This window comes from Nanorana parkeri, unplaced genomic scaffold (genome assembly GCF_000935625.1).
Source record: "Nanorana parkeri isolate BGI_ZX_2015 unplaced genomic scaffold, ASM93562v1 scaffold1589, whole genome shotgun sequence".
In the NCBI taxonomy this organism is placed as follows: Eukaryota; Metazoa; Chordata; class Amphibia; order Anura; family Dicroglossidae; genus Nanorana; species Nanorana parkeri.
Window position 1 is genome coordinate 324,608 of NW_017307857.1, and position 14,683 is coordinate 339,290.

The 14,683-nt window shown below is 40.6% G+C and overlaps 1 protein-coding gene across 1 annotated transcript in view; it reads right to left on the reverse strand.

Annotated features, from left to right (window-relative positions):
- The window catches only part of AIFM3 (apoptosis inducing factor, mitochondria associated 3), a 73,026-nt gene extending 58,683 nt beyond the window's left edge, over nucleotides 1-14,343 (reverse strand). The window contains exon 1 of the mRNA XM_018570739.1: nucleotides 14,120-14,343. The gene's annotated coding sequence lies outside the window, so the exon portion shown is untranslated. The remainder of the gene's footprint in view (nucleotides 1-14,119) is intronic.
- Between the last annotated feature and the right edge of the window lie 340 nt (nucleotides 14,344-14,683).

The window sequence follows — 14,683 nt, forward strand, 5'->3', positions numbered from 1 at the left end:
ATATAGAACATCAGTTTAAATACTCATAAATGCTCAAGTCAAGGGAATGCTTTTTTATAGGTTCCCTCTGTGCCTCATTCCAACTCTGGGTGCAGCATATCCTTGGCCTGTCTAACACAATATTAGCATTTCATCATATCAAGAAATGAAGGTCACTCACCGGATTCCCACTGCATAAAATGTAATTGGTTCATGCAAAGTGGGCGCCTGGTTTGTGACCTCCTAAAAATAATAACTGTAAAGTCCAAGTCAAATCTTTTTAACAAGTAGCCCAGCAATGTTAAAAATTAAAAGCAGTTTGCATACCGCTGGTGCTCAACACTTTATAGGAAATTGATGACTATGTTAAGTGATTTCCACCTTAGGGTGTGCAAGTACCTAAAGGGGAGGGGCTTTTAAGAAATGGTATGAACTCTCTTGATATAAATATGAAATGCATTTATTAACATCACATGATTTTTGAAGAATATTTAAAAGGCTTATTTTTAAACATGATTATTCCACATGCAATATTGGTGTCACATCAAATCCATAACATAATTAATTTCTAAATCATGATAGATGACTCATTCGGATAGCCCCGACATGTTTCACCCTTCTGTGCTTCTTCAGGGGGAAAATATATCCTAAATGAGAGGGAACCCATGTAAAGCAAATTAGAGACTGCATTTTTGCACAGAGCAGACATACATATAAGTTGTAAGTAAGTTGTTGTTTCTATGTTTAAACATAGAAATAGCCTCTTCAAGGAATGATAAAGAAGTAGTGAGTAGAGGTGCACCGAAATGGAAATTTAAAAACCGAAACGAAAAAAAATAAATTGTCAGGCCGAAACTGAAAATGTTTTTTTTTCTTTTTTTTTAATATTTAATTTTTATTTATTTTTTATAACATTTTACATTTTTTATAATTACTATAACTACAATCATGAATGAACTGGAGGTGATGTAGGTCACTTCCCATTCATTCATAATTGAGGATATAATAACCATACCATATCCTCAATTATGTACCCGCTCTCCTCCCTGACACGCTGTGACAGGAGGCTGAACGAGCGGAGCAGGGAGGAGAACTCAGCCTTCTGTGACAGCGCGGGCTGTCTCCGCCCCCACACCTCTCTGCCGGACTGTGACAGGAGGCTGGCTGCCACACTTTCTCTCCTCCCCGCTGGGACTTAGAGCAGAGCCCAGCGGTGAGGAAAGAAAGCAGGGATGCGCCGCTGTATCGGCACAAAAATAGCACTTTCCGCATTAAGCCAAAAGTGCCATTTTCGGTTGATATGTTTCGGCGGCCGATATATCGGTGCATCCCTAGTAGTGAATATTAACAATACCACCAAACCTACTCCAAATTAGCATAATTGAAGGGCACAATAGATCACATAATGCATGATTAACATAAATTAATAAGAAATGTTCTCAAAAGCATATGTGTGAAACAGCCTCTTCTGAAGATGGTGGAGGAGTGGTTGATATTCTCAACGCATTTCGCGCTCCAATCAAACAGGAAACAGGAAATCAAACAGGAAGTCAATGCATATGCATCCGACAGGACCAACCAAGATGAAAAGCCAAAGCCTAGGGAATAACAGCTGAGGACCGAACCCCAAAGAAGATGGCATTGGGAATGGTGACAGGACACTGATCCTTATGCAGCAAACCAATCTCTTCCTGCTGGATCCTATAAATGACTCCTAGAATGGAGATATCGCCAAGGCTAATGATGAAATCACTCCCGGGGGCCGCCAGTGTGCACGAGGCTGCATAGCAGCCACTAGTGCCACTTAGCAGCCACTAGAGGACCTTGCCGGAATCATGTCATCTTCTATCTCCAGCAAGGTGCTCACTCTCACAGTGCTCCTTTTCTCTTCACACCACTAAGCTAAATAAACACCACCTAAAGTGGTCTGCACATGCACAAGATGTTGGCATGATGCACTATGAGGGAGGAAGCAGAGTTATGGGCAGAAAAGGAGGAAAGCTTACAAGATGGCTTCAACGATAGCTGGGGAGAGGTGACCTACATCCAAAAACAAAGTTACCTTAGGAATCGTGATTTATAGTGTGTTTTTAAACTCTTAGGGGTCTATTCACTAAGCTGCTGTAGGCAGCCGAGTGAATGACCGACCTAAAGCGAAGTGAGCCGAACGCTGTTCGGCTATTCACTTCAGGCTGGTACGGCTGACTTCAGCTGTATATCAGCTGAAATCAGCTGTACATCCTTCTGCACTTCGGCCGACCCGAAGTGCAGAAGGAGTTCGACTCAGCCGATCCAACATCTGGATCGGCTAAGCCGAACCTCCGGCAGGCTGCTGTTCAGTCTATTCTTATAGATGCCGAACAGCAGTGAGTGAATAGCCGAATGCTGCTGAGCGGCATTCGGCTCGGCTGTTCTGCTCGGTCCCTCTGTGGTACCGAGCAGAACAGAAAAATAGTTTAAAAAGTAGAAAAAAATAAATAGAAAACGATTGTGCGGAGCTAGCAGTGACAGCTAGCTCCACCCAACTGGCCGGCGGTTCTGCTGCCATCAAAAAAAGAGGAACAAAAGACTCTCCCGGGCGCTCCGGAAGTCTCCCGCTCCCGGCCGCCAAGGAGAGAAACACTTTTTCTTTTTTCTTGCTTTTTCTTTTTTTTTCTTTATTCTGTGCCGTGTCAGAATAGAAAAAAAAATACAAAATTTGGCCATAGGATTGCATTGCTAGATTCCTATTGGCTATTTCAATTTGCAATAGCCAATAGCAAACTAGCTATTGTACCCGCCCTCTGCTGCTGTCAATCAGTAGTGGTGGACCTGATGGAGAACTGCAGCAGAGGGCGGGTGCAATGCTAGTTTGCTATTGGCTATTGCAAATTGAAATAGCCAATAGGAATCTAGCAATGCATTCCTATGGCCAAAAAAAATTATTATTTTTTTTTTCTATTCTGACACAGGTCCGTGTCAGAATAAAAAAAAAAAAGAAAAAGCAGTGTTTCTCTCCTTGGCGGCCGGGAGTGGGAGACTCCCGGAGCGCCCGGGAGAGTTTTCTGTCTGGAGATCAGTGTCCCTGGTTAGCTGGTAACCAGGGACGCTGATCTTTCTGCCGGTGGCCGGAGCCTAACTGTTATGGCCGGTTAACTGAAAATGGATTGATCACTGGAGATGGCTGCTTTCTACATTACTCCTAATACTGCCTCACTATGTGACCCTATATATTTATCTACCTTGCATATGTGCAGTGATTTGAGCTTTGCTCATCCTCTGTATATTATACTTGAACAGATCTGAACTGACAAATGATTTTGCTTTCATGATACTGAAGTAAACCAGCTGTTTTGCTGTCTGAGAGCTGTGATGTCAATGAGCATGACATAGCACAGAGAATGGACACAACATTTTTGAGGCTCTCACATAGTCCATAAATTAGCTTAACTACTGAAAAAACAGTAATTTTTCATTAGCTGTGTTTTTGTATTTGAACAGCTTCTCAGTTTAATGTTTATCCTGCTTTTCCAGTTTCTGGAGCTCTTTAACAGAGATAGACTGTGGCTTGTGCATTTCACTCATTAGTGGATATTTAAAGTGCTGTTCCTGTTTAAAACATGCCTCTAGCCAGTTCTACTACATGTAATTGTTCGAAATGAACAAGTGTTACCAAAGTGAGATAAAAGGTCAGAGATTTGTTTGCAGGTGCACGATTTACAAAACCAGATTAAAAAAATGCAAATTCCTTGCTGTGCTCAACAAAGGACTCTGAGGTAAAGCCCTTGGAGTCAATTTACTAAAGTGAAGTGAAGTTTCCCTCAAACAAATCTATCACATGCATAACAATTTAAAAATAGGTAATTCTGAATGTAATTAGATGTTTGTAGCTAACTGCAAGGTACTAAACCTTCTTTGCACTTAGTTAACTTCATTGTTACTTCATTGCACTTTAGTCATCTTAATACTGTGTTGTTAAGTCACTATTTATGTCATCTCTTGTTGTAAGTATATAGAAAGAAGCACCTGGAGGGGCCCTCAGGTTGTTTCACCTAATTTCAGAAAGCTCCCAGGGGCAAATACAAGTTTAGGTTGTAAATAGGTGGAGGTTTGGCTTGAACCTTCACCTCCAGCAACCGAAAATTGGACCAAGAGTAAGGTGTGGGAGGCTGGCGGTGACTTAAAAAGTGACACTAAACCCAGGAGTTAAATCATAAAAATGCATTCAAGTACCCCAACTATTAACATAAATATGTTTTATTTGTGCATCACTGGGCTATAGATTCTCAAAGCATCACTGAATTCATGCTGATACTGTCCTTCCTTCTGGAGGGGGCTACTTTTGTTCTCCATGGTCCCTGTGTGTGTTGTAAAATATCTAAAAAAAAATGTCAGATTGTACTCCATCACGGGAGTGAGCTTGGAGCGGTGTCTACCTTACAACACACACAGGGATCATGGGGAACAAAAGTAGCCACTCTCTAGAGGGAAGGACAGTATCTGCACAAATTCAGAAATGGGTAAAGGATTTACAACTAAGTGATACACAAATAAGATACATTTTTGTTATAGCTAAAATACTTGAATGCATTTTTAAAATTTTAGCCCTAAGTTTAGTGTCAATTTAAGCTGGTATTTGCATGGATGTAGCCAGTTTACTTGTTTTACATCGAGGACAGGTTTATTTGGGTGTGTAATGGTCAAAATTCGCCTCTATACCAGCAGTTTTATAGATGTATTCAAGAGCCAAATTATGTTATAAATACACAGTAGAATTTAATCAAGGTGGATGCTGAGCGCTCTTTGGGTTAATCACCTGCAATCCTTATCTATGCTTGAATTATATACAGAAATTATATACTGGTGTTAAAGCTTTTCTGGTCATATCTGAAAATGTATCCCTTGACTCACAGTCATTTCTAAGGGGTCTATTCACTAAGCTGCCGTAGGCAGCCGAGTGAAAGACCGACCTGAAGTGAAGCGAGCCGAACGCTGTTCGGCTATTTACTTCAGGCTAGTACGGCTGATTTCAGCCGTATATCGGGTGGCTTCACGTGGCTTCGGGTAGGCCGAACATGTTCAGCATGTTCGGACGACGCGAAAAGCAGGAGGAGTTCGACTCAGCCGATCCAACATCTGGATCGGCTAAGCCGAACCTCCGGCAGGCTATTCGCTGCTGTTCGGCCTATTCTTATAGATGCCGAACAGCAGTGAGTGAATAGCCGAATGCCGCCGAGCAGGGACCGAGCAGAACAGAAAAATAGTTAAAAAAGTAAAAAACAAATAAATAGAAAACGATTGCGCGGAGCTAGCGATGACAGCTAGCTCCGCCCAATCGTTTTCTATTGGCCGGCGGTTCTGCTGCCGTAAAAAAAAAAAAACTCTCCTGGCCGCCCAGGAGACAAACACTGATTTCACAGTGTCAGAATGAAAAAAAAAATACATTTTTGCCCATAGGATTGCATTGCTAGATTCCTATTGGCTATTTCTATTTGCAATAGCCAATAGTAAACTAGCATTGCACCCGCCCTCTGCTGCAGTTCTCCATCAGGTCCATCAGCAGAGGGCGGGTGCAATGCTAGTTTACTATTGGCTATTGCAAATTGAAATAGCCAATAGGAATCTAGCAATGCATTCCTATGGGCAAAAATGTATTTATTTATTTTTCTATTCTGACACGGCTCCGTGTCAGAATAAAGAAAAAAGGAAAAAGCAGTGTTTAACTCCTGGGCGGCTGGGAGCGGGAGACTCCCAGAGCGCCCGGGAGAGTTTGCTGTCTGGAGCTCAGTGTCCCTGGTTAGCTGGTAACCAGGGACGCTGATCTCTCTGCAAGTGACCGGAGCAAGCCGTAAGATCACGGCTGGCTCCGCCCAGCTGTCAGAAGCAGGCTGTCAGCCAGCTTCGGCTTTCAGTGCGGCTCAGCCGAGCCGAGGCATATGCGTTCGGCTCGACTGAGCCGCTCGGCTAAGTTCGGGAGCTGTACGGGCTATTGTGAATAGCCCGTACAGCAGCCCTTCAGTTCTGCTGAACCGAAGGGGTCCTGGGGCCGAAGCTAGCTGAAGGATCGGCCGAAGCAACGGCTAGATCCTTCGGCTGCTTTGTAAATAGACCCCTTCTAAGTCTGTATATTTCTGAAAAGATATGTATAGGTTATTTTTGTAAATACATTTTCTTCATTCACTGAAGAAATCTGGATTTCCTAAGTATGTGATCTTTTGTGTACATACAAAATCCTTGCAAATTATCAGCTTCATAGAAAGGGTGTGTATGAACCATGTGCATGTGGACAATTTGCAACAGATTTACCATAAAAGTTTGTTAAATAGTTTTTTTTTAAGAACAGCATTTGCTTTCACCATACCATTTAGTAATTTCTCATTACTTTTCATTACCTAGTGAGACCATATAGACTTGAAGCCATACTCCAACAGATGATTTCCAGATGCAAGATGTGAATGGTGGAGGAGGCTGTAGCTGTCATGCAAAAGGTAAGCAAGCAGCTGAGTGGAGGGTTTCTAAGTAATGTAGGTTATTATTGGAAGGGAAGGTAGACTGGTGCACAGTTTTCTTAAACTTTTTTACAAGCTTTCTCTTCTAACAGGTCTAGATTGTTCACTTCACCTGCCTTCTCCAAACTCTTCACCCTTTCGTGAATAGCTCTGTAAGTTTTTGTTATTAAATAAACTGTTGAAATAAGGTTCTAGCCATTGTTTTCCATCAGTTGGGAAACTCATAGACTTGCAAAAAAAACAGTAAAGCACAACTTTTGTGAAGGACAGCAAAGCAACAAGTCTGCATATGTAATAAGTAAAACCTCTGTGAGGTTTGTATTGATTCATATTAGGGTTGCACAGATACCAAGTACAGTACTCGGTACAAGTAAGAGTACATGTACCGATACTTTTGAGCTCCAAGACTACACTAGAGAAAAATTCAAAAATTAGGAGGCAGCTGACATGTGTAAGGAGCTCCTGGGATTTGTACATCTCTGTTTTAATGTACGATTTTGTTTTTATAAATATAAATAAAGGGATGCACAGATACCAGTTTTGCGAGTCCGAGTACTGGTACTTGCCGAGTACTTACAAGTACGAGTACTGATACATTTTTGTTTATTGTCATGTGACAGTTTTTCTAAAACAATATCGACTAATGATTTCAGGACAGTGGTGGAGCGCCAGAGCCAGGTCCCAGCTGCAACCTCTGCAACCCTGGTAGTTCTCATGAAAATGCCGAGTATCTGCACTGGTACTCGGAAAGTATCTGTGCATCCCTAATTCATATGATGGTAAGGATGTGAAGCGCTAGTCTGCAAAGTGTGTTTTAGTTTGTCATAAGTATTATGTGGGGGTTAGAAGGCAACTCTACTAGTCCTAGGACTCCTATAAACGGTCCTAAAAACATTTAAGCTACCGGACTACTACTGGAACTGGCATCGGCAATAACCTCACATTGATTATTTACCTTTATGACATTTAATTTCAGTCCAGACATCAATCTTCTGCTTTATCAGCCCTAAAGAAGGGGGACCCTTGCAACCCCAGAAATGTGTTGGCTTATCGTGTTGATCAAAAATAATATTTAATTTTGGATTTCCACAAATGGAGTGGCACTTTTACCTTTTATACTTCCTATAGGTTCAAATTGCTGTCTGTCTCCCAAGTAGGGAGATTCACTCTCAATGTTTCTATATATGTAGTCGCTCTCAATAATGAGATGGAGAGATGAACAGAACTAAAAAATAGGCAGTGTAGGTCTCTAAAGAGAAGTGAAGCTGTAGAACATAGGAGTATCAGAAAGTTACCAAAATACATACATCTGTGAATGTTGCAAGAAACCAAATGAATGGCCATGCAAACTGGAGCCTGAGCCTGTAAAAAATATATGGGTTTCCATTCCAAGCATCTTTTTCTTTTTGTCCCATCGTCACAGGGAACATGCTTCACAAAATGGGTTATGTTGGGGTTTTTTTTAATCTAACTGCTCAGTAAAGACGTTTGTACCCTAAATGAGCTCAAACTGTTGTGCCTACTGCAGGGCACCTCTGCCACTCAAGTAGCTTTGGGACTTGTTGTGCCCCCCTTCTCCACTTTCTTTCTTTGTCCTGGTAAACATTGTCACCAGGACAGAAAGTTAGTGAAAATCAAAAATTGATTTCTGTGCTCCCACTAGGGAGATTTATTCTTTCTGTTTGTCATGTTGACCATTGTCATCGGGATTTTAAATGAAGGGAAAACCCAGATTCTCAGTTGGCACCAGAACAGGAATAGAGGGGAAATCTTTCATTGAGAGACAGTTGTTCCAGTGACAACTGTCTTGAAGAGCATTTCCCTCACTTTGGAGAAATGTCCTCTTAATCCTTGTAGGGCAAGAAGTGAAGGAAGAATCACACAAGCTTCTGATGTAAAGGACAACAGTTGCCTACACATATTGCGTAGGCATCTTCTGCGTGGTCACCATTAGTTCGCTCTTCCTGAGCAATGACTTGCAGCCTCCGTTGAAGCAAGTGCATGTATGTGACTGCAAAGAGTACATTAAAGAATATCTTAAGCTAAAACATTTTGGGGGATAATGTAAGGAAGGATTAAACCCCTGCTGGATTTTTTTGTCATCTATGTCCCATTGTGGAGATTTCACTTCACTTCCCATACTACAAACATTATAGAAACTGAGAGGGCATCTCTGCAAAGTAAAAAAACCCTCTTAGAACATTATCAATGGAACAAGTGTCCCCATTAGATGACTTTCTCTCAGATGACTGCCGACATGTCCAAACCCGAGGAACACCGGCCGCAAAATGATAGGCTTCTCCCGATTGTCAACAAAGGGGCAGAGCGAGTCGTGACGTCACAGAACTTGTTCCGCCCATTTGTTTACCTTCCGTGACAGCTCTTTGTCCTCTAATAGAAGGTAAACAAATTGTAGGAACAAGTCCCATGAAGTCATGACTCACTCCGCCCCTTTGTAGACATTTGGGAGAAGACCTGTCATTTTGCTGCCGGTGTTCGTCGGGTTCAGTTGTGTTGGTGGGCATAGGGAATTTTTCTCTTTCAGCGAGTCAGCAGCCATCTTCCATCATGATTGAGGATCTATATTGCTGGACGTCGGGATTGACCTGTGGATTACATTGATGGCATTTTTTGAGGGGTTTTTTTAAATAAAAGAAACCTGTGTATTTTTTTCAAATAAAGGATTTTGTTACAGTATTGTGTGTTTATGTATTTACTACCCCTTACTCATTCACATGAGGGAGTCTTCTTCTGGCAAAGCACCTCATGTGGCCTGGTATGGTGCAGGAGGGGGAGCGTATTGCTTGTCTTCCCCTTTCCTGCAGCCAGGCTGCTGCTCAGATCAAGGGTCTGGTAAGGGATTTTAGGGGGGACCCCACACTTTTTTGTTTTTTTCGTGTTAGGGTCCCCATAAAATTCCTACCAGACCTACATTTTTTATTTTAACATTTAATAACACAAGTTCATTCTGAATGACATTCTGAAAAAATTTCGGATGCTTTCAAATTTCGTTATCGGAAAATTCAGATAAGTTCAGATTCATTATTTCTTTCATTTGGAACTAAAGGAATCGCACATGTCTACCAGATGGTACCAAGAGGTACCAAGCCAGCAGGCAAGAGGTAAAGTCAGCAACAGGAAATTGAGAAAAACCAGAGTCAACTAGCCAGGTCAAAACACAGAATAGTCAGAATGCAGTGTAGGTCATGTATTACATGGATTTCTGCACCACAACATGATGGCACAGTGTGAAGGGGTGTAATTAAAACCTAAAAAATTGAGCATGAGAAGAAACAATTTAAAAACATTTACATCTGACCGTGACTTTTGTCTGCTTCCTGTAGGTGCTGTTGACATTGCTGTGTCTCAGTGCTGCCTTCTGAGACAGATGAGTATTCCAAATCCCACGTGAATACGCTCCCGCATTGTGCTGGAGTGCTCATTGATGTCACTGGTACCTACAGAACGCAACAGAAGCCAGGGTCCAAGGTAAGTATTTTTTATGTTTTTCTTCTAATACTTTGTTTTTTTTAGCTTTTCATTTGTTTATTTGTTGATTGGGGTTAGGGTGCTTAATAATAACTGGACCTTGCAAGGTTCTCTTTGAACACCATGCTTACATAAATGAAGATGCCTCTTTGTACAAGCTCTCCCCTTGTGTCATGTTATTGCTTTAGCAAAGACTAACGGTAGAATGCAAAACTGAGGTCAACATGTTACAAACACCAACAAACAGGAACTAATCAATGTTAAGCCTGGCATCCAACACCAACCAAAAGGCTACTCCAGAGCACGTCTGCACTACTCACTCACATTCAAGTTTCTAAAGAACGGAACTGCTCATTTGGGCTTTCCAGCCTCTCGATCAAGCTTTTTTTTTACCAGACAGATCATGGATCCCACCAGGAACCTCTCTAATGTCAGATCCTGAGGATCCTGGTGGGTTTCATAATCTGCCTGGTATAATAAAGCTTTATGGAGATGCTTGAGATCAGTGGCTACATTCTTTTAGAATTTACACTACGGGCACCCATGTCACTCCTCGTACTGCTATACCCTGTTCCCAAATTCAGGGGGTATTGGACAGGAGATTTAAGGAAAGCCCTCTCATCAGTTTGGCCTGTACCCAATACATGACAATTCCACCATACATGATGTTACCATTGCAGCCTAATGTTTTTATTTGGGGAGAGATGGTTGGTAATAAACATAGCTTGCATTTTGAAGCTTTCAGCCCTGACTATGGGCTCAAAGCCTATCAATTGCAGTTAAGCATTACAGGTACCCTTTTCGTCACTGAATATTATTATTTGTAACCAACTATAAGAGACTAATTCAAATTATAGCATTTTCTTAATCTTATCACTTCTGATGAGCTGAAAAACCTGGACTTAAGACTGAGGCATTGCTTTTGTGATATTTTACACAACAATTACATTGTAATTCTTTGGTGGAACTGGGATGAAAGCAAGACCACAAAAATATTACATGTTTCCCATCATTGATGTGTAGGTAGTCAAGTGCTGTGTTATTTCTGAGACTATCTCCAAAGATTACTCAAAGGATTAACATATGTTTCCACATGGCATATAGATTGATTGCTAAATGTACTTTCTAGATCAAAGGGCTCAGCTGAACATGGATTGTCAAATAAATATATGAGTATCCCTAAATATATCCAGAGCTTTATAATCCACTATTATTTAGTTAGTCCGTTTACTAGAATTGCCTGGACAAACCAAAGCTTGCGGAGTTCTGGCTTCTCTTTATAATCTATTTAAATGATCAAATATCAATTAAATTAACTAGACAGACCTGTTGATGGTAGGTTTACTTTAATTTTGATGACATAGATCTCACAGAACTGTGGCCAAACTTACCAACCCCACTGCACACCCACCAATCATCTCATCGCCCCCATTAAATACTTTCCATCTCTCAATGTACAGGCTCTAAAAACAGTTGACAAGTGACAAAGAGGTTCTTGCCACTAGACTTTTACAAGAAAAACAGTCCTTGGCAATCATTACCAATCAATTCTCCTACGCTGCATTAGAATTAATTAAATATGGCATCTGACTTGCCAAATTGACCAGTTCTTTCTTTAGAGACTTTAGGGCTGGTTTATTAAGTGCAAATAGATTGATCACTTTGTAATTGGATTTGCACTTTGCAGGGGTAGTTTCCTTTTAGCTTAGTTAATGTGGTGAAGCTCTGCTGTCTTCCATCATTCAATCATGTGCTAGCAAAAATACTGTGAGGGGAATTTATCAAAAATGGAGCAGACAAAATCTGGAGCAGTTGACTATGGCAACCAATCAGCTTCTCTTTTCAGTTCGTTCAGTTAAGATTTGAAAATTAAAGAGTGAGGCTGATTGATTGCCTTGCACAGCTGCTTCAGATTTTGTCTGCTCCAGTTTTGATAAATTCCCCGTTTTTTTCTTTGCTCATGATTGGGTATTCTTTGCAAAGTGAATGTTCACTACATTCACTAAGCTAATTGCCAAGTGCAAATTCTCCTGCAAAGTGAACCGTCTATTTGCCTGTAGTAAATAAACCCCTTTAGATCATGAGAGGTCGATTAATACATATAGCTTTTAACAAGGTTCATTGACAATTTGGAGGGCTGAATACTTTCCCTACTAAAGGCTTGTTTTTGCATTCTTAAAGAGCTAAATCGATATTGATTTCTCTTTGTATAAAACTATTATAAAGAGGACGTCAGCCAATACATTCATAAAAAAGAATTGTAGACAGCAGGGATCTAGTGTTGCCGTCTTCTCTAAAAGGGTTTACTTTAGTATTATCATGCTTACACTGCACCTCTTGTATGATCTTCCAATTCACATAAAAGTGGAGCATACTGGCTCAGGTGATGAATAAACTTCATGCCAGAAGGATCACGTTTGGGAAACCGCTAAGCTAAGGTATACATTAATAAAATCCAGTCTACTTGCATAAAGGCTTTGTGACTTTACATGTAACAAACGCTCTTAAATATTTCAGTTATTAGCAAAATTATTATTAGTATGTCTAATATATACAGTATACATATTTCATGAACGTATCTTCTTTTGCCATGCAGGTAAATATGTTGTTATACACATGTTGCTAAAACCCTCAATGGAATAATGTCCAATTATGTATTTAGGTAACCATGTGTTATGTATCATGATGTATTATTTTGTATATTTGTACAGCAAATTTTAACAAAGAATAAATAGGTATATAGTTACAATGCTAGGGGCAACAGCTCTACTTTTGTACTTATTTCTAAAGTATGAATCAGATTTATTGCAATTGTTTTTTGGGTGGTTTAATGTTTTCAGGGCTTAATTACAAGTGCAGTTTATTCTAATCACCTTACTGAGCAATTAAACCTCATGCTGTCAATCACCTAAAGTACAATATATTGCAACAAATATATGGTGAAGGAGGCAATTACACATATCTGGTAGAATCAGCCATCATGATATCGATATTACCCATGTAGTTTAGCCAAAGGTAAGACGAATGTTGAATACTGTCTTGTCAATTAAGCGTATAGAACAATATTAGTAATTTTTACCAATGGAAAGTGTTAAATGATAATTTATACATTATTCCTTAGTATTAGGCTCCATTCACACATAGCGTTTTGTATTCAAAACTTTTTTTACACGGAAAAACCGCGGTCCTACGCACGCGCAAAAACGCACCCATTTTAATAAATTTGTTTTTTTTTCTGGGCATTTGCAGCTAAAACGATGGCCTTTGGGGGGCAGAACGTGCTGAAATTGCCCAGAAAATCAAGTTTGGGCTTTTTGCAGCGTTACGTATTTTTATGTGCAGGTGTGAATGAGCCCCATAAGGATGTATTGCTTCTTTTGTTTTCCGCGTTTCCGTGCATATAGATATGCATGGAAAAATGCTAATGTGTGAATAGAGCCTCATATGTATTGGGAAATATTCAGAAAAACAATGGAATCTCCATTGTATGGAATGCAGCACTTTCACCTGTACCTCTGTCTTCATCTGCTCTATATATAGTTGACATGTGCAGTACAGAATGACAGCTAACTCTTTGACAGTGGCAGCAGTGCTACAGACCAATGGATCATCCTGTCCTTTCACGTCAATCACTGTGTGGCACTCTACTACAATAAGTAACTGCAGCAGGTAATATAATAAACATATTATAATTACATATTTGACTAGACATCAGATAGTGGTGCTGTAGTCACTATAACACAAATGTCAGAAGTTATGCATTTGATTGCCTTAGTGTGATCAAGTAAGTTTCTTGGTGCAGATACTAAATGGCCAATGTGCTCAGCCATACGAACTGCACCAATCTGACAGATGCCCCTGGATTTGTGTGCTGCCAGTCCCCAAAACATTGTGCCAAAGAGAATAGTAATGTTTGCACTGGCATTCATTGCCATGTTCTAGATCCATTCCTGAATATATCAGTGTAAATGGGTGCACATACCTATACCATTAGGCATTTGGCTTACACCTGCATTCTGTCATATCCCCAATCTGCATTGCACAGATGTGTTGCACAGTATATTTATCTTCAGTATGCAGTCTTCTTTCTTTCTGGGTCTAGTTGCCAGGTTTACTGACAGTATGTTGTTGTAGTAGAGGTGGTAAAAACAGAATTCTCTTACCTTAGAAGAAGGGATACTTTAGAGTTGTTCAGAGCTCCTCTTGGCTTATTCAGAGCATTCAGAAACTGTCATTAGCAGGACTGCAAATTTTTTGCATTGTATTCCACTCAGAGTATTTAAGACTGTGATGAAGAGAGGAGGAGGGGAAGGTATATTTGGAGGGAGGCTACAGAGAGAGAACTGCTAGTCCTGGGTTTGCAGCAGAGAACACAGCCAGCTCCCTACAGCTGCATGCAGTATTGATGAAGTAAGTCAGGATGCAAGCACAGCAAGAATTGTCAAACACTCTCACCCCTCCCTACCCTCTATCCCCTAGTGTGAGCCAACTCTACTTCCAAGATAAGAAATCCCAGGAGTAGTAAACCTTGTGTCACACTCCACTTAGACAGGAGACTTACACCTGAACAGCTGATAGAAGATTGCTTATCTTACCAGAGGATATATAGGGTCATCTCAACCATCTATAAATTATATAAGCTGCCCAAAGAAATTAGATAGTGACAACAAGAAATGTGACATGAACACACATGACTATTTCAGCCAAGTATACATGTTTAGTGAGTG